Here is a 23,484-nt window from a genome sequence, read left to right on the forward strand (position 1 = left end):
GTAACAACGTGTGTATAACCGCCAAGCCTACTATAACGATCAATAAATATTAAATTCTCTTTGATACTGTCTTCTCCTAAACTCCAGATCATGGGACCATTATTCTAATTGTCGCTGGCCTAACATAGGACATGCTTTGTGTTCCTCAATGACTGAAGACGTGGGTTTAAGTGGTTCCATTAGCAATGAACTAGGACATTAATTACTCATCTTGTGGCTACTTTGGTTTCCTCCTAACTCAGAAGGTGATAGAGCACAAAGCTTCAAAATTTAATATGCATATGAATCATGTGGGTATTGTTTTTTTAAATGTTTGTTTATTTTTGAGGGAGAGGGAGAGGGAAAGAGAGACGGACAGAGGCAGACAGGGTAGGAGTGGAGGAGGGGCAGAGAGAGCAGGAGACACAGAATCCGAAGCAGGTTCCGGGCTCCAAGCTGACAGCAGAGAGCCAGCGCGGGGCTGGAACTCAGGAATCACGAGATCCATGAGATCCACGAGATCATGACCTGAGCCGCCCAGGCGCCCCTGGGTATTTTTTTTTTTTTAATGCAGACTTTGATTCAGTAGCTATCATCAACAGAATCCTAAGATTCCAAGGTTTCTGCTCCCTAGTGTCTATGGTCTATACAATCTCCTTAAGTGTGAGTAGTACCTGTGCATATGATGATGTCACTCTCACGATTAGGTTATATGACAAAGACGAAGGGATTGTGCTCATGTAATTAGGGTCCCAAACCAGTTGATTTGAAGTTAATGACAGAGAGATTATACCGAGTGAGCCGGACCTAATCAAGCCAGCCCATTTACGGAGAGACCAGCAGTCAGAACCTCTCTCTTGCTATCCTTGTGATAGTGAGGATTTGTTTTCTGTGTGTGTTTTTAATTTCCTGTTGTTGTTTTGAGAGACTGTGTGTGAGCGGGGGAGGGGCGGAGGATCCGAAGCAGGCTCTGCGCGGACAGCACAGAGCCCGACCCCGGGCTCGAACTCGCGAACCGCGAGATCACGCCCTGAGCCGAAGTCGGACGCGCCGTCGACGGAGCCCCCCGGGCGCCCCGTGATAGCGAGCTTTCCGGAGTTCTACCACTACAAGGAAGCAGATTCTGCCGACAGCCACGTCAGCCCGGAAGGGGGCTCAGTGCCTCGGATCAGCCCCCCAGCCCCCGCCGATAACCCTGATCGAAAGAAAGCCTTGCGAGATCTTCATCAGAGCGTTCGGCGAAGCTATGCCCAGATTCCTGAGCCAGGAAAACTACGAGATGATAACGCGTTATTTTAAACAGCTACGTCTGTGGCAATGCAGAACTGTTACGGTAGGTTTGAGTGACGCGTCTCTAAGATCCCAGGTGACTATGGATTATGCCCCAGCAGGTCCACACTGAGAAGACCATGTCACACAGTCATTCCAAGACTCAGAGTGATCGTGGCTACTAGGGACGGACAGCTGGGAGTGCTTTTATGATGGTTTCCTCAACCTGAAGCATGAAGTTTAAGGATTCAGCATGCTTCATTAGAACCCCACTTTTCTAAAACTGGCTCTCATGTGACTTCTGTGGGAAATGCCCAACAAACGTCCCGACATCTATTTCCAATTAGGATTCCGTGCCTTTTCTAATTTCCTCGTCTTGCGAGAAAATTATGTTCCGAATCGAATGCAAACGGCACAACACAGAGAGGTAATTATCATTTTATCAATTCAGTCCGATCCTCTCTAACCACTCTCGGTTTTCTAAGTAACAGGATCTTAATGATCACACTGGAATATACTACAATGAGATGGAGAAAAAGGAGTTGTTTCTTGATTTTGCCAAATACGAGCTATTATCCAGAAAATCGGGTTTTCAGCTTACTGTCTTATTCAACCATTTTTTTAAAATGTGTATTTATTTTTGAGAGGGAGAGACAGAGCACGAGCAGGGGACGGACAGAGACAGAGGGAGACACAGAATCAGAAGCAGGCTCCGGGGTCTGAGCGGTCAGCCCAGAGCCCGACACGGGGCTCGAACTCACAGACGGCAAGATCATGACCTGAGCTGAAGTTGGGCCGTTATTAAACCAATTTTATTGGTTTTCTTGTTTAGACTGAGACCGTGTGGTTGGATATTACTCGGTGTAAGGGAATATCTGTTCTACATAGTCTGGCTGATTTACCTTGTCAAACGGTCAGGAAGGAGTCTTAGGACTAAAGAATTTATCTGCATGAAACGACAGGTTTCAGAATTCTGCCAGCTGACTACTACATTTGTCCCAGCAACTTAGCTCATGTTGATGAAGAACAGGGTCTTACCCTGGAGATCGGTAAATGTGGAACCCAATAAACTCAATCATTACAGAGCTCTTTCTGGACCGGTTATATGAAAAGAGGAAGTCGTTTTCTCTGGATTCTTTCCTCTACATCTGTTAAATGGACCTCCTGAACTTCCCATCTGTTAAATGGAACTGAGCTTTCAGTTCATTCTAATTCGATTCATTTCAAAACTTTTTACTTAGTGCATTACTGTCCTAGGAACTGGAAAAGCCATACGAATAACACACAGTGCCTCCTCTTACACAGTTTATGATCTAGTCGGGAAAAAAGCCAAATAGACATGCACTTACAATACAGCATGATAACTGCTAAGAGAGGTATAGCTTCAGCCCTGGTAAAGAAAAGCCTGGATCAATAATGAATGGGCATAGCAAATTAATTACTGAATAGCTATATACAATAATAATAATAATAATAATAATAATAATAATATACCATTAATAAGTAACAGTTTTAGGCACTTACAATAAACCAGGCACTGTGTTAGGGCTTTGTAATTTTAATTTAATTGTAAAACACCTCACGAACAAAGGCAGATTCTGTATGAAATAGATTCCTAGTAACAATAATTTATGCTAAGATAAATCCTGATAACTAAAGTAACATTTTTCTACCCTAGAAACAAGAGACCTAACGTAATAGTTCGCTGCTGCCAATGGTACCTTTCTAAGGGAAGAGACCCCCCCAATGGTTTACAGTTTGATTGCTGTCTACAAATTCAAGAGTGTAGCCTTTGCTAATAATTGGGAGGCTGTATAAGAGACTAGTTAAATCTCATCAGACCGTCAGGATTTGAATCCCAACTCCCCCATTTACTAACTCTGTAACATTGAGCAAGGCAGTTAGCCTAGCTATGCGTCGGTTTCTGTGGCCCTTACACAGGGACGATGATAGTTTCTAACTCAAATGGTGGATTTTAGGATTAAATGATACACACGTACAAGGCCTTAATGACACAGTAGATCACGGATTAAATCTCAAATAGTAAACATTACAGATTAAACGTCCCAAATTATTAGTGATTATAATTAGATTGTACCCAAAGAGCTCTTCCTCCACCGTAACTATTTAGAATATTACTTAACTAGGTTTAAGGGCCTAACTTCTTTCCTATGTAAGCAAAGGTGTACAAACACATGGCTAAGATCCCTGCCAGCTTTCAGCTTCTGTGTTATCAAGTTGACCTAAAAATCTCCCTCTCCTGTCTACACTGCCACAATGGAGGCTTTGCTAAAATAATCAGTCCAATACTCATCCCAATAGGGACATTTACAATCAAACCAACCAGATTAGGAGCTGAATTTTTGATAGAATAGACAGTATCTCTTGGCATGTGCTGAATAGGGCCTTACTTTATCAAGCTCACCATCATTTTGTTTTTAAGAACTTAAAGTAGAATTGGGTTTGCTGAAAGGTGAAGCCAATCTAAATGTCAGGTAACCGTAATAATTTACCTAGGACCTCGGAAAAACTTAAGTCCCTGGCACTCATGTCACAATCTTTCTTTTGGGGCGCCTGGGTGGCCCAGTCGGTTGAGCGGCCGACCTCGGCTCAGGTCACGATCTCGCAGTTCGTGAGATCGAGCCCCGCGTCGGGCTCTGTGCCGACAGCTCGGAGCCTGGAGCCTGCTTCGGGTTCTGTGTCTCCCTCTCTCTCTGCCCCTTCCCCGCTCATACTCTGTCTCTCTCTGTCTCTCAAAAATGAATAAACGTTAAAAAAAAATTAAAAAAAAATCTTTCTTTTAAGGCACACCCATCAACATCAGCATGGTTACATAAGTTTCTTTCTTCTACTTGGGAAACACACACCCAAACTCCATTTGCCTATATGGTGTACTTATTCCCTTTTGCTTAGTGAGGGACAAAGTCTGCCATTTTCGGACTGAAGCAGAGTTCTTTTGGCTTTTAGGGAGAGGGTAATAAACTTTTTCTTTATACTGCATCGGCAACTCAATCTCCTTTGAGAGGACTGCTATCTCTGAGGGTTGCTTTCTTAAGACTGGAGATTGACTCGGTAACCAAGCTACTTGAAATCATTGACATACAAACATTCAAGTTCTGACTCTCCAAGATACGCTTCAAGCTCCAATTTATTTTTTTTTTTTTTTATTTTTTTTTTTTTTTACTTTTTTTTTTTTTTGGGACAGAGAGAGACAGAGCATGAACGGGGGAGGGGCAGAGAGAGAGGGAGACACAGAATCGGAAACAGGCTCCAGGCTCCGAGCCATCAGCCCAGAGCCTGACGCGGGGCTCGAACTCACAGACCGCGAGATCGTGACCTGGCTGAAGTCGGACGCTTAACCGACTGCGCCACCCAGGCGCCCCGCTCCAATTTATTTTTAATGAGGCTGAAGTCTGACCTAGGAAGACCATAGAAGAAACCATTCCAGTTTAACATAGAACTGTTTTCATTCTCTTGTTTGTATGGTGGTCAATTGTAGCAGAATCATCTGGAAAGATGCTACAGGACACTGGGGGTATGGGAAACAAAACGATTAAGGCAGAGGAGGGGCTCCTGGGTGGCTCAGTCCATTGAGCGTCCAGCTCTTGACTTCGGCTCAGGTCACGATCTCACATTTCATGGTTTCAAGCCCCACGTCGGGCTCTGAGCTGCCGGTGTGAAGCCTGCTTGGGATTCTCGCTCTCTCCCTCTCTCTCTGCCTCTCCCCCATGCTCTCTCTCAAAATAAACTTAAAAAAAAAAAAACTATAAAAAATGATTAAGGCAGAGGATAGGCAGCAAGTTTGTGTGGGGCTTACCAGTTTGGTCACTGGGACATATTCTGTTCTCATGTATAAGTAATACCAAGGAGTCATACAAGAAAAATGCATTCTTCATCTCCCAAAATGAGAAGAGGGAGAAGAAATAAACAAAGGAATCTTACCTGCAAATAGGGTCTTCTAGCTGGCACAGATCTTAAGGACCGTCCAGCTTAGTTTCTATATAAGGTGACTTCCCAAACGTTGTTTCGATTCACGATGTAGTGTTCCTATTGGCTTACCCTAAGTCCTCCGTAAGTAGATACAAAATGTTTGATAATGTACTTATTAAGTCAGTTATTTGTAAAGGAAGTTCTAAACGGTCACAATAAGTGAAAAGTCCCAGTATGGTAGAATTGCCTCGGGGAATATCCAATTCAATTTCTGGCAGACAAAATTCACTGACCGGTAAATCTATGGAATGCCAACATAGGAATAGAAGTGCTGTACCCATCGACATGCATTATGAAACAGTAAAGTTTCCAAGACAGCAGAAGCACAGAGAAGAGGTGATCAGAAACAAACACAGGAAGATTCTGACCAGTCCAGGAATAGGTCATGAAGACTAGAAAATGTCAGCTACGAATGTGAGAGCTGTGTTTCCAGATGCCTTGCCTCCATCCGCTTTGTCTCTCGAGTTCGGTTCTTAGGCTAAAGTCCCCAGCTCCTACAACTCTCACTTTATATTTTCCCCGACTTTCCTCTTTTGGCCAACACCACAAAGGATCTGTGCTGACGGTTCAAGGTGTTCATTTAACCATCAAATTCCGTTCTCCTTCCTACAGTCTTGGTTATAAACGTAGGGGAAGTGGACAGAAATATATGGGTTAGCATTCTGATGGATATTATCGAAATCGTGACTATCCTATACGAGATAGCCAGTGATATCCGATATATATTGCTTACTCGTATGCATTCCACTACCAGAGATGAAGTCCTATGAATCGTAGAGGCCACAGAGTCTTCTAAAATCTCAATGATCATGAAAAGGACTCGGGGAAAATATCATACCCTCAGCTTCTATCAAATAAAACCTTAAGAAAGTCACTTATTCACAGTTTCCGAGAGTAAGATGCTAGAATCAGGATATCTGAGGGGACAGGGACGGGGAAAGGAGAGAGAGGGGCATGAGGTAGAAAAAGAACGAAGAAAGAAAACTAGGAGAATCTAAAAGGCAAACCTCAAAATTCCATTTCCAGCTATGCTGACGTTAAGTGGTACCAGACTTGCCCTCCCAGTGTAAACAGTTACAAAACTGAACAAAGTATAGGAAGCAATCGTTTTCAGGCACTGGACAAAGGGCAACACAGAACACAACACCTAAAGAATGGCAACAGGTGCACCCGCGTGCCTCGGTCGGTTAAGCACCTGATTCTGGATTTCAGCTCAGGTCACGATCTCACAGTTTGTGAGATTGAGCCCCGCTTCAGACTCTGCGCTGACAGTGTGGAGCCCACTTGGGATGCTCTCTTTCTCTCTCTCTGCTCCTCCCCGCTCACACACTTATAAACGAACGAACGAACGAACGAACGAACAGCAACAGATAAGATGAGCACCACATTCACCCTAGGCTCTCTCTTAACATATGATTTCAACCTTAACACAGAGAGGTCCAGTCCAAGCAGACCGTTACAAAGACAATAAAGAAAATTAAATAGAACACTATAAATTCTTTGATTAACCCAAAAAAAAGCAGGAAAAGGGGAACGGGTGAACAAAAAACACATGAAGCTAAAACACAACCAGCAAATGACGGAATTAAAACGAACTGTATCATTAAATACATTAAATATACATGGAAGGGAGAATCACTTATTCTCGAACGGGATAAAAATGAGGTCGAAATATACACTGTCTGCAGGTGTTGCACTTTAAATATAAAGACGCAAATAGACCGAAGCAAAACACTGCAAAAGAAGTGTCGACATTTATCAGACAAAGCAGATTATGAAGCAAGGATTAGCACGAGAGCGAAATAGGAACGTTGCAAGTGATAAACACTTCAAGGTAAATGCGTAATAATCCTGAATGTGTATGCTGCTAATAACAGATTTACAAAATACATGAAAAACAGGCAGAATTAAAAGGAGAAACTGAGATATCTACAGTAGCGCTTGGAGATTTTGCATGCCTTACTCAGTAACTGGTAAAAGTTGAAAAGAAACTACTACAACACAAAAAATCAGAACAATGGAAGAATAGGACCTAAATGATATTTATAGGACAAGACACTCAGGAACATCAGAAAACAACTTTAACTTCACATAGTATTTTCACCAAGATCGACCAAATACTAACTGATAGAATATAGCTCAGTAAAAGGTTATAAATTAAATTGTTAGAATTATAAACTGTTACAAATTAAAATCTTATAAAGCATATTATCTGATCCCAGGGGCACCTGGGTGGCTCAGGGGGTAAAGCATATTATCTGATACCAACGGAATTCAGTTAGATGTTAATAAAATGTCTAGAAAATTTCCAAATGTTTGGAAATTAAATATCGCATCTAAAATAACCTACAGATCAAAGAAGAAGAAAAAATAAAAAATACTTTGGCTGAAAGATAATGAAAATAATATATTAGAGGAAAATGTGTAACATTAAATGCCTATATTAGTAGAAAAGGTTTAAAATCAATTATATATGTTTTTGCCTTAAGGATATAAAAAGTTAATTATCAATGAAATAAACGGGAGGGGAAAATTTTAAGAAGGGAAGGAAATTTTTTAGGAAAAGTGCAAAATTAAATAGAAAGAAGAGTAGGTGCCTGGGTGGCTCAGTTGTTAAGCATCTGACATTGGCTCAGGTCACGGTCTCACAGTTCATGAGTTTGAGCCTCACATTGGGTGGGCTCGAGCCTCACTTCAGGTCAAACATGAGCCCTACTTTGGATGAATGTACCTCTCTCCCCCCGCCCCCCACTCTCTCTCTCTCTGCCCTTCTGGGATTCTCTCTCTGCCTCTCACCTGTGTGCTCACTTTCTCTCTCTCTCTCTCTCTCTCAAAAAAAAAAAAAAAAGAATAATCAGAGAGAAAAAGTTCTTTGAAGAACTTAAAAAAACTGATAACCCCCTAGTAAGACAACCAGAATACCAGAAACAAATTATATTACTATTAGAATTAAAAGACGGAATATCATCACAGATTCTACAGACATTAAAAGGGTATTATTGGGAAAAACTTTAGGCCGATAACTTCAACATCTGGGATGAATGGTCAAATTGCTTGCAAAGCATTACGGAAAAATAAGGGTGGGTATGATGCTAACTGAAATGAGCAGTCAGAAAAAGATGCCATAGGATTTCACTCATGTGTGGAATTTAAGAAACAAAACAGAGATAAAACACACACACACACACACACACACACACACACACACACAGACTCTTAACTATAGAGAACAGATGGTTACGAGGGGTCGGGGGTGGGTAAGTGGGTGAAGGGGATTAGAGTCCAGTTACCTTTTTTTTTTTTTAATTTTTTTTTTAATATTTATTTCTGAGACAGAGACAGAGCGTAAGTGGGGGAGGGGCAGAGAGAGAGAGGGAGACACAGAATCGGAAGCAGGCTCTGGGCTCTGAGCTGTCGGCACAGAGCCCTACGCGGGGCTCGAACTCACAAACCATGAGATCATGCCCTGAGGCGAAGTCGTTCACTCAACGAACTGAGTCACCCAGGCACCCCTAGAGTACCCTTATCTTGATTGCACTAATACAGGGAAGTGTTGAATCACTATATTGTACACCTGACACTGGAATTAAAATTATAAAAAATTTCTTAACAAGACAGACACACAATAGAAAATTTCACTAAAATTATATGAAGTGACTATAATTAATAAAAACCTTCAAAAATATCTAAACCCAGTTTCCCCAGCGAGTCGTATTCAACAGTTAAGGAACAAATAACATCAATCTTGCATAAAGCTGTTCAGAAAAACAGAGGAAGAGAGAACACATCGCAAAGCACTTTGTGAGGTCAACATTACCCTAATCCTAAAACCTGACAAAAACATTACAAGAAAACTACAGAACAGCGCCTCTCATGAAAATAAATGTAAAAGTTCTTAGCATTAGCAAGTAGAGTCCAGCAAATAAAAATGTTTCGTGCATCAAGACAAGTGCAATTTATCCCGAGAATGCATCATTTGTTTAATCGTTGATTATCAATTTATGTATATACCACATAAAGTAAAAACATGAAAAGAAAACCTATGATTCTCTCAAGTGCAGAAAAAAGCATTTGACAGAATTTGGCACTCGTTCCTGTTTTTTGCTTTTTTAAAAAAAAAATCAGCAAGATGTTAAAACAATGTAAATTCCTTTAAAAAAGTAACAAGGGAAATTCCTCAAGCGGACAAAGATGAAAGAAAAATGAGCAAACAGCATCCATCGTATTTTATGGTGAAATGTCAAACACTTTTGCCTTTAGATCGAGACTAAGGTGAGGATATTTACTTTCACCATTCGTATTCAGCACTGTACTGAATATACTAACTAGTACAATAAGGCGAGATAAATAAAAAAACAAATGTAAAATTTAAGTCTGCCTTTCCTCACGGGTGAGATTCTTGTTTAATTAGAAAATCTTGGGGCGCCTGGGTGGCTCAGTCGGTTAAGCGGCCGGCTTCGGCTCAGGTCATGATCTCGCGGTCCGTGAGTTTGAGCCCCGCGTCGGGCTCTGTGCTGACAGCTCAGAGCCTGGAGCCTGTTTCGGATTCTGTGTCTCCCTCTCTCTGACCCTCCCCCGTTCATGCTCTGTCTCTCTCTGTCTCAAAAATAAATAAACGTTAAAAAAAAAAAAAAAGAAAATCTTAATATTAATTCTGATATTTGTATTCTATAAGTGAAATTACTAAGGTTGTAAGATACTAGGCCAGTGTTTTAAAAAAAAAAAATCAGCTGTAGGCCTTGATTCTATCAACAAACATTTGGGAAATGAAATGCAAACAAAACCCTATCTATATAAGAATCAAAGAACATGAAATATTTAGAAATAAATCTGACAAACTTTTCGGGCATTTCATAGTAGCACAATATTTCTGAACACAAAATAGAGCTAGCTTTAATAAAACATCTGTATACTGAAGGCCTGTACATAGCAAATTACAAATATTATGGGAAAAACTTAGGAATTCCCAAATTAATGGAGAAATGTACTATTGATTGGATCAGAAAGTCACCATGTTTAACATGTGCATTCTTCCAAAACTGAGATCTAGTGCAATCTCAATCAGAATCCCAGTGGGCTTTTTAATAAAAATTACCAAGCTTTTAAAATTGACATGAAAATGTAAAACCAACTTGAATAACCACGTCTTTTAAAAGACTACAAAATAACTTTTTTAAAGATGTATTTCCAGGGGCGCCTGGGTGGCTCAGTCAGTTAAGCGTCCAACTTCGGCTCAGGTCACGATCTCACAGTCTGTGAGTTCGAGCCCGGCGTCGGGCTCTGTGCTGACAGCTCGGAGCCTGGAACCTGCTTCGGATTCTGCGTCTCCCTCTCTCTCTGCCCCTCCGCCATTCATGTTCTGTCTCAAAAATCAATAAATATTAAAAAAAAATTTTTTAAGATGTATTTATTTGGGGGGGGGGGGGAGCGCAGAGAGAGAGGGAGAGAGAGCAAAGCCCAAGCAGACTCTGCATGGTCAGCGTGAGCCTGGTGCGGGACTCGAACCCACAAACTGTGACACCATGACCTGAGGTGAAGTCCAACACTCAACTGACCGAGCCACCCAGGTGCCCCTCAACTAACTTTCTTTAAAGGCACTAAAGGTACTCACTGGGAAAAGGACAGAATTTTCAAAACAGAGCTAAAATAGCTGAATATACATACGGGGAAAAAAGGTACCTCAATTCTTACCGGGCAACAAAAACAAAATAAAAGACTCCGAATAGATCATGGTCTTAAATGGGAAAGCTACAATCATAAAACGTCTAGAAGATAACAGAGGAGAAAATCCTTTCCATCTTCTAGGAGGCAGATTTTTTAGATAGCACCAAAAAAGAATGAATCACAAAGAAAATTGAAAAACCCAGGCTTCATGAAAATTAAAACCTATTGTTCTTTGAATAACATCCTTAGGAAAATAAACAGCGAAGCCTCAGACTGGAAGACGATATTCACATTATTTACACATGACACAAGACTTGCATACAGAATATATAAAAATTCTTCCACGTAAATAAGACAGCAAACCAATTCAACCTGGGCAAAATGCTTGAAGGCTTTACACAAGACTATACATGAATGGGGAAAAAAATGAAAAAGATGTCCAATACCATTAATCGTAAAAGAAACGCATACTAAAGACTCAATAAGATATCAGTCTAATTCATAAAATAAAAATAAAACCTGACAACCCAGTTATTGGAGGCTATGTGTAAAACCGGAACTCTCATATACTGGAGACAGGGATGGAAAATTGTATGATACTGTTAATGATTGGCATTTCTTTTCTTTTTAAAAAAATTTTTTTAACGTTTATTTATTACTGAGAGACAGAGCATGAGCATGAGCATGGCCGGTGGGGGGGGTGGGGGGAAGAGAGAGGGGGAGACACAGAATCCGAAGCAGGCTCCAGGCCCTGAGCTGTCAGCACAGAGCCCGACGCGGGGCTCGAACTCACGAACTGTGAGATCATGACCTGAGCCAAAGACGGACGCTTAACTGACTAAGCCACCCAGGAGGCCCAATTGGCATTTCTTTTCAAACATACATTCCTCATATGACCTAAAATATTCACACCTAGACGTTTTTAACAAACGTTTAATTTGGTATCATGCGAAGCAAAATACGTCCGTCAGAGACAGATACAGGATTTCACTCATATGTGGAATTTGAGAAACACAACAGGTGAACGTAGGGGAAGGGAAGGAAAAATAAGATAAAAACACAGAGGGAGGCAAACCAGAAGAGACTCTTAAATACAGAGAACAAACTGAGGGTTGCTGGTGGGGGTGGGGGTGGGGCGTGGGTTAAATGGGTGACGGGCATTAAGCAGGACACTTGTTGGGATGAGCGCTGGGTGTTATATGTAAGTGATGAATCACTGGGTTCTACTCTCGAAGCCAAGCCTACACTGTATGTTAACTCACTTGAATTTAGATTAAAAAAAAAAGAAAGAAAAACATTTATTTCGTGAAGTTTTAGGTTCACAGCAAAACTAAGGGTAACAGAGAGGTTACATATATCCCCGGCCTCTACACATGCATAGCCTTCCCCAGTATCAACATTCTAAGTGTATTTGTTACAACGGATAAACCTACATTAGCACATCAGAGTTACCCCAAGTCTATGCTTTGCTCTTGGTGTTGCATGTTTTATGGCTTTGGACAAATATATCATGACACGTATCCACTGCTGTAGTGTTCTACAGGGTATTTTCACTGCCCTCAAAATACTCTGTGCTCCAACTACTCGTGCCTCCCCCACACCCCACCCCTGGCAACCGCCCATCATTTTACAGCGTACATAGTTTTGACCTTTCCAGATCATATACCTCAAACCGTAGAGTATGTAGTCTTTTCAGATTGGCTTCTTTCACTTAGCAATAGGCATTTAAGGCTCCCCTGTGTTTGTTCATGGCTTGAAGGCTCATTTCTTTTTAGAGCTCAATCACAGTCCGTCGTCTGAAGGTGATTTATCCATTCGTCTACCGAAGAACATCTTGGTTGCTTCCAGTTTTTGGTTGTGATACGTAAAGCTGCTATAAACCTCCACGCACAGGGTTTTGCATGTACACACGTTCTCAGCTCCTTTGGGTAAATACCAAGGAGCGTTCTTGTTGGATCAAATGGTTCAGAGTAGGCTTAGTTTTGTACAAAACTGCCAGTCTTCCCAAGTGGCTCCGTTAAGCCTGGGATTTTCCTCCTACTTAGGGGTCACCTGCCATGCTGGCAGTTTGGTCCGCAACCAAGTGACCGTCCCTTCTACTCTTCTCAGCGTGGCCTCCTTTATGGCTTTCGCTGTGGAAGATTGGTTTCGCCAGTCTTCAGGTACATCACTCGTCGCCACTCTAACCCCCCGTTAGGATGGCCGTTAGCAAAAAGAGACAAGTGTTGTCGAGGGTGTGGAGGAAGGGACCCTGTGCCTGGTCGGCAGAAATGTAAATGGCTACAATCACTGTGGAAAACAGGATGAAGCGTCTTCAGAAAAGTAAAAAGAGGGCTACCACAGGGTCCAGTAATCACACCCCTCGGTACCTATCCGAAGGAAACGAAAACGCCATCCAGAAGAGTTATCCGCACCTCCACATTCATTGCAACATTATTCACAATAGCGAAGGCATGGAAACAACCTACGTGTCCATCAACAGATGAACTGATGGGGCGCCTGGGTGGCTCAGTCGGTTGAGCGTCCGGCTTTGGCTCAGGTCACGATCTCGCGGTCCGTGAGTTCGAGCCCCGCGTCGGGCTCTGTGCTGACCGCTCAGAGCCTGGAGCCTGTTTCACATGCTGTGTCTCCCTCTCTCTGACCCTCCCCCGTTCATGCTCGGTCTCTCTCTGTCTCAAAAATAAATAAACGGTAAAAAAAAAAAAAATTTTTTTTTTAACAGATGAACTGATAAAGAAAATATGGTGGATATATGCACAACGGAATATCACTCAGCCATAAAAAGAAGGAAATGCTGCCTTTCGCTACAACGCGGATGGACCACAAGAGCATTAGAAGTGGCAGAAAAAGATAATTGTTGTATGTCCTCCTTTACACACAGAATCTACAGCAGCCAAACTCATAGAAACAGTGTAGAATGATGGTTACCAGGGGCTAGGGGTAGAGAAAACGAGGAGATTATTGCTCAAAGGGGACAGATTTGCACCTCTGAGTTGAGTTCTTTTTATTTATTTAATTTTTTGTTTGAGAGAGAGAGTGCGTGAGAGTGAGTGGGGGAGAGGGGCAGAGGGAGAGAGAGAGAGAATCTTAGGCTCCATGCCCGACGTGGACCTCGACTAGGGGCTCGATCCCACGACCCTGAGATCCTGACCTGAGCCACCCAGGTGCCCCGGAGGTGAAGGAGCTCTAGGGCCTGGAATGTAAAGCATGGCGACTGTAATTAACAAGGCTTGAAAGTTGTTAAGAGAATAAATCTGAAATATTATCACCCTCCCCATCCTCACCCCCAACCACAACACACAGAGTGGTAATTGTGACAGGGGATGAAAGCATTAACCAACCTTATTGTGGCAATCACTTTGCTATCTATCCAATTATCACAGTTTATGCCTTAAGCTCACATACATGACAATAATATCTCAAGAAACCCGGAAGAAGAAGAAAAAAACGCAAGTGTTCAATAGCATCAGCCATAAGGAAAATGGAAATTAAAACTATGACCTGACTGTACTTCATACCTACTAGAACGGCTGAAACGTAAACTAGGTCTCTAATAGCAAATGCCGGCAAGGTTGTTGGGCAACCAGAACCCTCTCGTACATCACTGCAGGGAACGGAAAACGATACGATTACACCGAACAACTGTTTGGCGGTTTCTCATAAAGTTAAGCACAGACCCTCCCACGTTTTAGGGATTCACCCAACAGGAATGAAGACGTTCCTCCACCAAAATACTTGTGCAAGACTGTTCAGGGCCACTTGAGTGAAAACAGTCAAAAGTGGAAACAACCCGACTGTCTGTGAACAGAAATATGGACAGATTATGGCATATTCCCACAATGGGATAGTACAGAGAAAGGAAAAATGTTTACCTACAAAACATGGGTACATTGCAGCAGTATTTTGCTGAGGGACCGATCCTTTCAAAAGAGTACAGCCTGGGGGGGGGGGGCACCTGGGTGGCTCAGTCGGTCGAGCGTCCGACTTCGGCTCGGGTCATGATCTCATGCTCCGTGAGTTCGAGCCCCGCGTCGGGCTCTGTGCCGACAGCTAGGAGCCTGGAGCCCGCTTCGGATTCTGTGTCTCCCCCTCTCTCTGCCCCTCCCCTGCTCATGCTCTGTCTCTGGTCTCAAAAATAAATTAAAAAACAAACAAAAACAAAGAGTACAGACTGTATGATCACATTTATAGGAGATGTTAAAAAAAAAAGAAAAGCAAATCAAATTTATGGTGAGAGAAATCAGAGTTTGAGGGAGGGCGATCACACAGGTTATCAAATTTGTCAAAATTAATTGAGGCGCAAACTTAAAATCAGTGCGCTTTATTGTATGGAAATTATACCTCACTAAACAAAAAAACAGGAAACCTCATGTACTTTACCATTCTGTCAGACACCAGCAGCATATACTCTTGGGGTTCAGGGTTTTGTAATTCGATTTGCACATGAGAAGCACCTGGGATTTTGTACACATCCAATCCTCTGACTCATTACCAAATATCAAGAACCCCTGATCCGCTATAGAAACCATTCCTATATTGACTGGGAAGTTGCTACTGTAGTCCTTTGATTTTAAATTATTTTTAGTGTTTCCATTTCTTTTGAGAGAGAGAGAAAGAAAGAGAGGAGGAGAGGGGCAGAAAGAGAGGGAAGGAGAGAATCCCAAGCAGGCTCCGAACGTCAGCACAGAGCCCGATGGGGGGGGGTGGGGTTCGAACTCACGAATGGTGAGGTCATGACCCGAGCCGAAACCAAGAGTCAGACACTTAACCCACTGAGCCACCCAGGCGCCCCTGTAAGAGCTGAATTTTCACAACACCTTCTAGTACAGAAATCTATCCCTGTCCCCAGATGAACCAGGCCATGCTTGCTCAGAATTATGAATTGCTCATACATGGGCCACAATATTAACAATTATGCCAGAAATTCTAGAAACAGATTTCACCTACCACGAAAGTGTCAAAAGAGGACTTCCGTTTATGATTTTATTTTCCTTCTAATTGCACATGGTGGGTAGGGAACCCACAGAAACCAAAAATCCCTGCTACGGAATTACCAATGGTTCCGTTAATCTAGCCCCCTCCTCAGATCCTGTATACAAGTTTGTAGCACACCTTTCATTAGGCTTGTTCCTCTGAAGACACAATGGAATGTTCTACAAGGATATATGGTCCAGGGCTAGACATTAGCCACAGAATCTTAAATGGAGAGAAATTTTCTTTAACATTTATTTCTTTTAATTTTTTAATGTTTATTTTTGATAGGACACAAAGGGGAGAGGAAGACACAGAATCCGAAGCAGGCTCCGGGCTCCGAGCTATCAGCACAAAGCCCGACGCGGGGCTCGAACCCACAGACCGAGAGATCGTGACCTGAGCTGACAATATGAGTCAGACCCTTATTTAACTGAGCCACCCAGGTGCCCCATGGAGAGAAATTTTTAAAAAAACAGAAGGGGGGGGTGGGGGGTGGGGGGTGGGGCCTGGGTGGCTCAGTCGGTTAAGCGTCCAACTTGGGCTCAGGTCACCGTCTCACGGTTCGTGGGTTCGAGCCCTGCTTTGGCCTCTGTGCTGACAGCCCAGAGCCTGCTTCGAATTCTGTGTCTCCCTCTCTCTCTGTGCCCCGCCCCCGCTCACACTCTTTCTCTCAAGAAATAAACATGCAAAAAAATTTTTTTTTACCCAGAACCGGTCCCAGAGAACAGGAAAAAGACCACCACTGGAAGAGGAAATAGAAGCAAAAGGAAATTAGCACGGAAGGCAATAAGAAACCATCAATGCCCTTCTCCACTTTAAGAAGGACAGCCCTAGGGACGCTATTCAGAACTCATTTCTAATCCAACTGCGCTGTTAAAAGCCATACAATGTAAATAAGGAGCAGAGGGGAAGGATCTCAGAAGAATCTCTGACGAATCCTCTGGTAACCCAAATCCCAGATTAATTCAATCGGCTTTTGGAAATTTCCTTTTCCCCCTCCAAGCGGCCACACCTTTTATGAAGGGAGGGGCAAGGATTACAGAACCTTGGCTGTTGGGATTCGGCTTCAACTCCAACTGTGTACCACCTGGCAGGTTGTGAATGCACTTGCACGAGAGTGGTCCGTGCCGCGGGTCCCGGGCGCAGAGAGGCAGAAGCGTGGGCTTTGCTTGGATAGCACATCCCGGAGGGGTTAAATAGAAGGTGAACGAACCCGACGCTGACTCCGGTTCGATAGACCCGGCCCCCATCATTCTTTGCATCTGGACACCTTAAAATGTCTCGACGCGAATGCTGCAGCCCTGTCCTCGGTTCTGGGTTAAAGCAGTGCCCCATGTATACCTTCTGCCTTCACTTCCCCCTTCCAGGAACGATCGGCCGTTTGAAGAGAAGTGACAGCGCATTTTCATGGGAGATCAAGATTTCAGGCAATGCGTTTGGGGGGTGGATTTAGGGTGGCTGTCTCCTTCTGTGAATTGAATTCTCAGACGTGCACTTAAGCTTGGGATACCGAGCGGTCCGGTGGTGAACGTGTAACTTGAGGGAAGAACCATGTGTGCAGACAAATGGCACAGAGCGACTCAAAAAAAAAAAAAAAACCCCAAAAACCAAAAAACGACATTGTTTGGAAATTCTAGGGGCCCGGGTGCTTACATTTGTAGGTTCTAGTCAGAAGCTTCCCATGGAAAGACCAGACTCGTTCGCGGTCAGATGATGAACAGCTGCGCCCTTTAAGTCACCTAAAGTGAGTTTTTGCCTGGAGAGGGTAGCAAGCTAATTGGCTTCTCTGCTGGTGGTGTTACTCAAAAGAGAAAACAGGCTGGTCTAGGAGCAAATCTCCCTCGCGCATCTATGTATATATTCTAGGTGAAGTCCCACGCAAGTCAACAATATTCCATATCAAGTCAAAAAGCCAACACAGGTCAACAATAACGCAAACGCTCCCGGAAGCTGAGCAAAGGCATCGGAAAAGCCACAAAAGGTTACGTCCCCGTGGCCGATAGGCACACGTGAAAACACCCACATCGTCATGACGCATCGTTATGGTCGCCCACCCCCAAAGAAACTCCACAAGGGTCGCCACGTCTAAAGGGCTCTCGACGAGACACACAGAGGGCTAGGGGTAACTCTGAAGGGCGACACTGTGGGGACCCGGGAAGAAATTCCTCGCTCGTGCAGGGGTGGCTGGTGGGGGAGATCCTGGCCAGCGAGCACGCCACGGTTCAGGCAGAGAGCTCTCTCACCTGGCAAGCAGGCTGGGGAGGAAATCGTGGCCTGAAGGGACCCACGCGAACTGGTGTACCCGGTAGGGCCGGGGGAAACGCTCGGCTGGTATTCTGCCGAGGCCAGGGTGGGCCCTCTGTGGATGGGCGCCCAGGAAGCGCTGCGGGGGCCGGGAAACCTTCTAGCACATCACACGGCCGAGGGAAGAAGTTTTCGGACGGGTGTGGCACTCACCCTGTGCTGGTCTATGCGATCCCACCGGGCTGAGATGAACAGGGCCCATCGGGTCAGGAGTGTGGTTACGTACGCAGATCCGACGTGCCACTCGGATCCCACTTCGGTGAAAGGCGTGTTGCCCCAGCTGCTGGGCGTGCTGTTTGAAGACAGCCTTTAGCTGCAGCTGGCCTAAAGCTAGCGGCCTCAGCCCAGGCCACACCCCTTCCCAGGTGGCACAAGTCCAAGGTAGGATCGATTCATGGAGCATATACGAGCCCAGCTGACCTGGCCAAATTTGCAACAATTATTAAGGCTTATTCTTGCTCTCGAGCTGCTCGTGGGATCTTCCTTGGGGGTGCATCATACCTCGACTCCTCCCTGTGCCCAGCCCTGCTTCCTTCCTTCCCCTTCCACAAGTGTTACTGCTAATAACACTTTCTAGTGAATAGCCTACCCACTAAGCTCAACCGGGTCCTGAGGAACGCTTCCCAAGGGAGCCACGCTAAGACAAGGATTGAATAAGCAAATGGCGAGGATAGAAACGATCAAAAATATCCTAGACGTGAGCCATCCGTTAGGCCTGAAAATGGTCCTGTTAAGTAAACGATGGAATACGCAAGTATGGAACTCAGAGAAGAGGCACAGAATGGAGACGGAAATTTGGAAATTCAAAATGTGTGGGGTCCCTTCCCCCCCCGCCAAAGGAATGATGAGTGACCCCTGGGAAGCCGGCAAAGGGGATCTCACCTCAACAAGCACCCAGACAGGAAATGACCTGAAATTTCCCTCCCTACCCAAAGACACCAGGTCAGCACCAGCAAGAAAGATCCAGATCCTGCCACACTAAGCTGTGGACCTGAATGCCCCTCTTCGTCTGCCACGGACAGGGAGCATCCCACCACACGGAGCACCTGCTCAGGAAGCTGTCTGTATCCCGGGGGGCCAGACGTAGCTCCCCCAACTAGAGGCACCAGCTGGCTCAGCTTGGAACAGCTCGTTCCGTGCCCGCAAAATACCACCAGCCAAAACCAGTGAGAACTTGGGGCCCCTGGGTGGCTCAGTTAGTTAAACGTGCGACTCTTGGTTGTGGCTCAGGTCAGGATCTCAGGGTTTCGTGAGTTCAAGCCCCGCGTCGGGCTCTGTGGTGACAGCTCGGAGCCCGGAGCCTGCTTCGGCTTCTGTGTCTCCCTCTCTCTCTCTGCCCCTCCCCCACTCGTGCACGTGCGCTCTCTCTCTCTGTCTCTCAAAAGAAATAAACCTAAAAATTTATTTTAAATAAATAGATCAACAGAACACATAAATAAACATGGAGCTCAGATAGAAAGTGCAAGGTGGAGACAGAGGTGGTTTATAAATGGGGGTTAACACCAGTGACTTGATGAGATCACCTAGAAAAGTAGTATTTGCACAGCTTGCAGGAACAATACCTTTGAAAAAGTAAGAAGACTGGGATCTGGGGGACGTCTGGGTGGCTCAGCCGATTAAGCACCCAACTCTTATTTTCGGCTCAGGTCGTGACCTCATGGTTCTTTTTTTTTTTTTTTCAACGTTTTTTTTTTTTTTTTTTTTTTTTTTTATTTATTTTTGGGACAGAGAGAGACAGAGCATGAACGGGGGAGGGGCAGAGAGAGAGGGAGACACAGAATCGGAAACAGGCTCCAGGCTCCGAGCCATCAGCCCAGAGCCTGACGCGGGGCTCGAACTCACGGACCGCGAGATCGTGACCTGGCTGAAGTCGGACGCTTAACCGACTGCGCCACCCAGGCGCCCCAAACCTCATGGTTCTTGAGATCAAGGCCCGCATGGGACACTGTCCACGAGGAGCCTGCTTGGGATTCTCTCCCCTGTCTCTCTGCCCCTCCCCCCGTTCACGCCCACTCTTTCTCTTTCAAAATAAGTCCATAAACATTACAAAAAAAAAGAAGAAGAAGAAGAAGGCTGGGATCTAGAACCCTCCTGGAGAAGTTTGTCCTTTATGTGGAGGAAGACCATTCTTCATTCTAAAAAATACTGATGTGGATTGGAGGGGAAGCTTTGGCAGTGGGAGAATGAGGGCATGCCATCTGGTAGTTTCTATATTCTAAAGTCCATCAGAGGTGATGACTTTGGCGTCAGAGAGGTCTTTGTTAAATCCCGATTCGCCCACTCCCTCGCTACGTGACTTGCATGACCTGGACCCTGGGACCTCTGTGACCTTGTCCCCTACCGCTCTTGCCTGCCTTCCCCCACTCCAGCCACACTGACCCAAAAGGCAAACTCACCCATGTACTCCTGCCTCAGATCTTCAAACGTTCTGTTCTTTTCTCTTGGGAAGCTCTTTGAACAGATAGACGTATGGCTTGTGTTCTGACAACAAAGGGCTACAGACTTGCTCAGATTAAGACTGCTATTTGATGCCGATATTCTGCAAGCAAGAATGGGAGTGGGCAGAATGGCCCAATCTATAGGTGGACAGCAATTACACTTTCAGTTCTTTGGTGACTCGAAGTTACAAATATGTCCTAAAATGGGGCGCCGGGCTGGCTCAGTCGGTAGAGCGTGCGACCTTTGATCTCAGGGTCGTGAGTTCAAGCCCCACGTTGGGCAGAGAGCTCGCTTCAACAACGACCACAACAACAAATATGTCATAAAATACAGAACACATCTACAGACCTAGGCTAGTCACCTGAGCAAGCTCTCCAAGGTTTCTCTGCGAAAACCGTCTTCCTCTATGGTGAGTGGTCCTTTATTCCAATAATTGCTTTTTGTCTCTTTCTTGTGACGTGGGTAGCTTGGGACAAAGGGGAACTTTGGGTGGAGGGATCTTGTGGCGCTGAGAGTGACCTGAGATGGCAGATTCTTCTGGCACATTCATCCCCCTTCATCTCCTTAGGGACTCCGCAAAAATGCCACTTTATCGGAGGTCTCCCCTAATTCCCCTTTCTAAAAACAGCTCCTCCTCTCTATCCCCCTTACACGATCTTTTTTTTTTTTGTATTTTTTTTTTCCTTAGCACTGATCATCACCTGCAAATATCCATTTCTTTGGTTGGTGATCCACATTCCTCCACTAGAACATAGGCGCCGCAAGAGAAGCCATTTTGTTTAGTTCATTGTTTTCTTCCCCAGCACCTAGAGCAGTGCCTAGCACACGGTCAGTGCTCGGTTCATATTTGCTGAATGTATGAATGTATGAAGGAGTGAAGGAATCCTAAGTCACAGCTCGCTCTTTCATGAAATGAAGTTAATAGCATCTACCCATATGACATGTCTGAAGAACTAAATAAAAAAAAAAATCCAGGTACAAGGCCTACCGCTGTATCGGGTACACACAAGCATGTATGTATATATATAAGTATATATATGTATATATATGTGTATATATGTGTATATATACACATATGTATACATGTGTGTGTGTATATACACGCTTGTATATATGTGTGCGTATATATACGTATGTATATATATGTGTGTGTATATACACGTATGTATATATGTGTGTGTATATACACGTTTGTATATGTGTGTGTGTATATACACGTATGTATATATGTGTGTGTGTATATATACGTATGTATATATGTGTGTGTATATATACGTACGTATATATGTGTGTGTATACACGTATGTATATATGTGTGTGTATACACGTATGTATATATGTGTGTGTGTATATACACGTTTGTATATATGTGTGTGTATATATACGTATGTATATATGTGTGCGTGTATATATACGTATGTATATATGTGTGTGTGTATATGTATGCATACATACATACATATATATGTGTGTATATATGTGTGTATATATACGTATGTATATATGTGTATATATACATGCATGTATACACGTATGTACATACACGCATGTATATACATGTATGTATACACATGTATACACACGCATATATACACACGTGCACATATATACATACGTATATATACATATACATACTTATATCTATATCTATATCTATATCTATATCTATATCTATATCTATAGACACAAGTGCCACCAGGGCATTGGAATCAGACATGAAATCGCTTTCCCTGGTGAGCACCTGGTGGGTCAGTTAGTTGAGCGTCCAATTCTGGATTTTGGTTCAGTCATGATCCCAGGGTTGTGGGATCGAGCCCTGAGTCGGGCTCAATGCTGAGCATGGAACCTGCTCAAGAGTCTCCCTCTGCCCCTCCCCCTCACTCATGCGTGCGCGCTCTCTCTCTCTTAAAAAAAACAAAAGAATGTCTTTCTCTGGGTCACCAGGCTATGGTGTCTGAACCATCAATCACGCTGCAGAAAGCCCAATCCATCAAAGGAGGCTTTCAGAGCACACCTAGATTGCTGAATACGGCACAGTCATTTTGGGGCACTTTACTGATTCTGATGGGCCAAGTAATGACTGATGAAGTGCTATCTGTTATTGTTTGAGTGAACGTAGGTCAGCACTTCACGTCCACGCTCCGCTCTCCCTGGCACATTTGCTGTTGGGTGCATCGGACTCAAACATGTTTTTGTACGTCCTGAGACCACGTCTGACTTCATAATGGCAATGCAGTAGGAGTCAAGGAGACTTACAGCATTCAGTAGGTCACCGCCTGATTCCTAGACCCCACCCCCTGACCCCCCCAAAAAGAGTCAAGTATACCAGCGTGCTTTACTTCTTTTTCATCAAGTATTTGTGTGTTTTTTTAAGTTTGTTTATTTTGAGAGAGAGAGAGAGAGAGAGAGAGAGACACCACAAGCGGGGGAGGGACAGAGAGAGAGGGAGAGACAGATTCGCCAGCAGGTTCCGTGCTGCCAGCTGGGGAGCCTGACATGGGGCTCGAACTCATGATCATGACAGGAGCTGAAACTAGAGTCCTTCGCTTAACTGACTGAGCCACCCCGATGCCCCTACGTCTTTTTTTTTTCATGTGCCCATACTTTAGCTCAAGTTGTCCTTAAACCTAATTATACTTCATAAATGTGGGGTTTGCTTAAAAGTTGGACTCCAGAGCCCATTCTGTACTTAGTTCAATCTGAGACTGATTTTGAATATTCTCCCCAAATAATTTCTTTTAAGTTTATTTATTTATTTATTTATTTATTTTCAGAGAAAGAGAGAGAGAGAGAGAGAGCACAGCTGGGCAGGGGGCAGAGAGAGAGGGAGGAGAGAGAGAATCCCAAGCAGGCTCCACACTGCCC

General features: G+C 44.1%; 1 non-coding gene across 1 annotated transcript; it reads left to right on the forward strand.

Annotated features, from left to right (window-relative positions):
* The first annotated feature begins 20,828 nt into the window (after positions 1 to 20,828).
* Positions 20,829 to 20,901, forward strand: TRNAK-UUU (transfer RNA lysine (anticodon UUU)). Its single transcript has one exon. It is a non-coding gene; the product is annotated as a tRNA-Lys (tRNA).
* The last annotated feature ends 2,583 nt before the right edge of the window (positions 20,902 to 23,484 follow it).

The sequence above is a fragment of the Panthera onca genome, chromosome X (genome assembly GCF_046562875.1).
Source record: "Panthera onca isolate mPanOnc1 chromosome X, mPanOnc1 haplotype 2, whole genome shotgun sequence".
NCBI lineage: Eukaryota > Metazoa > Chordata > Mammalia > Carnivora > Felidae > Panthera > Panthera onca.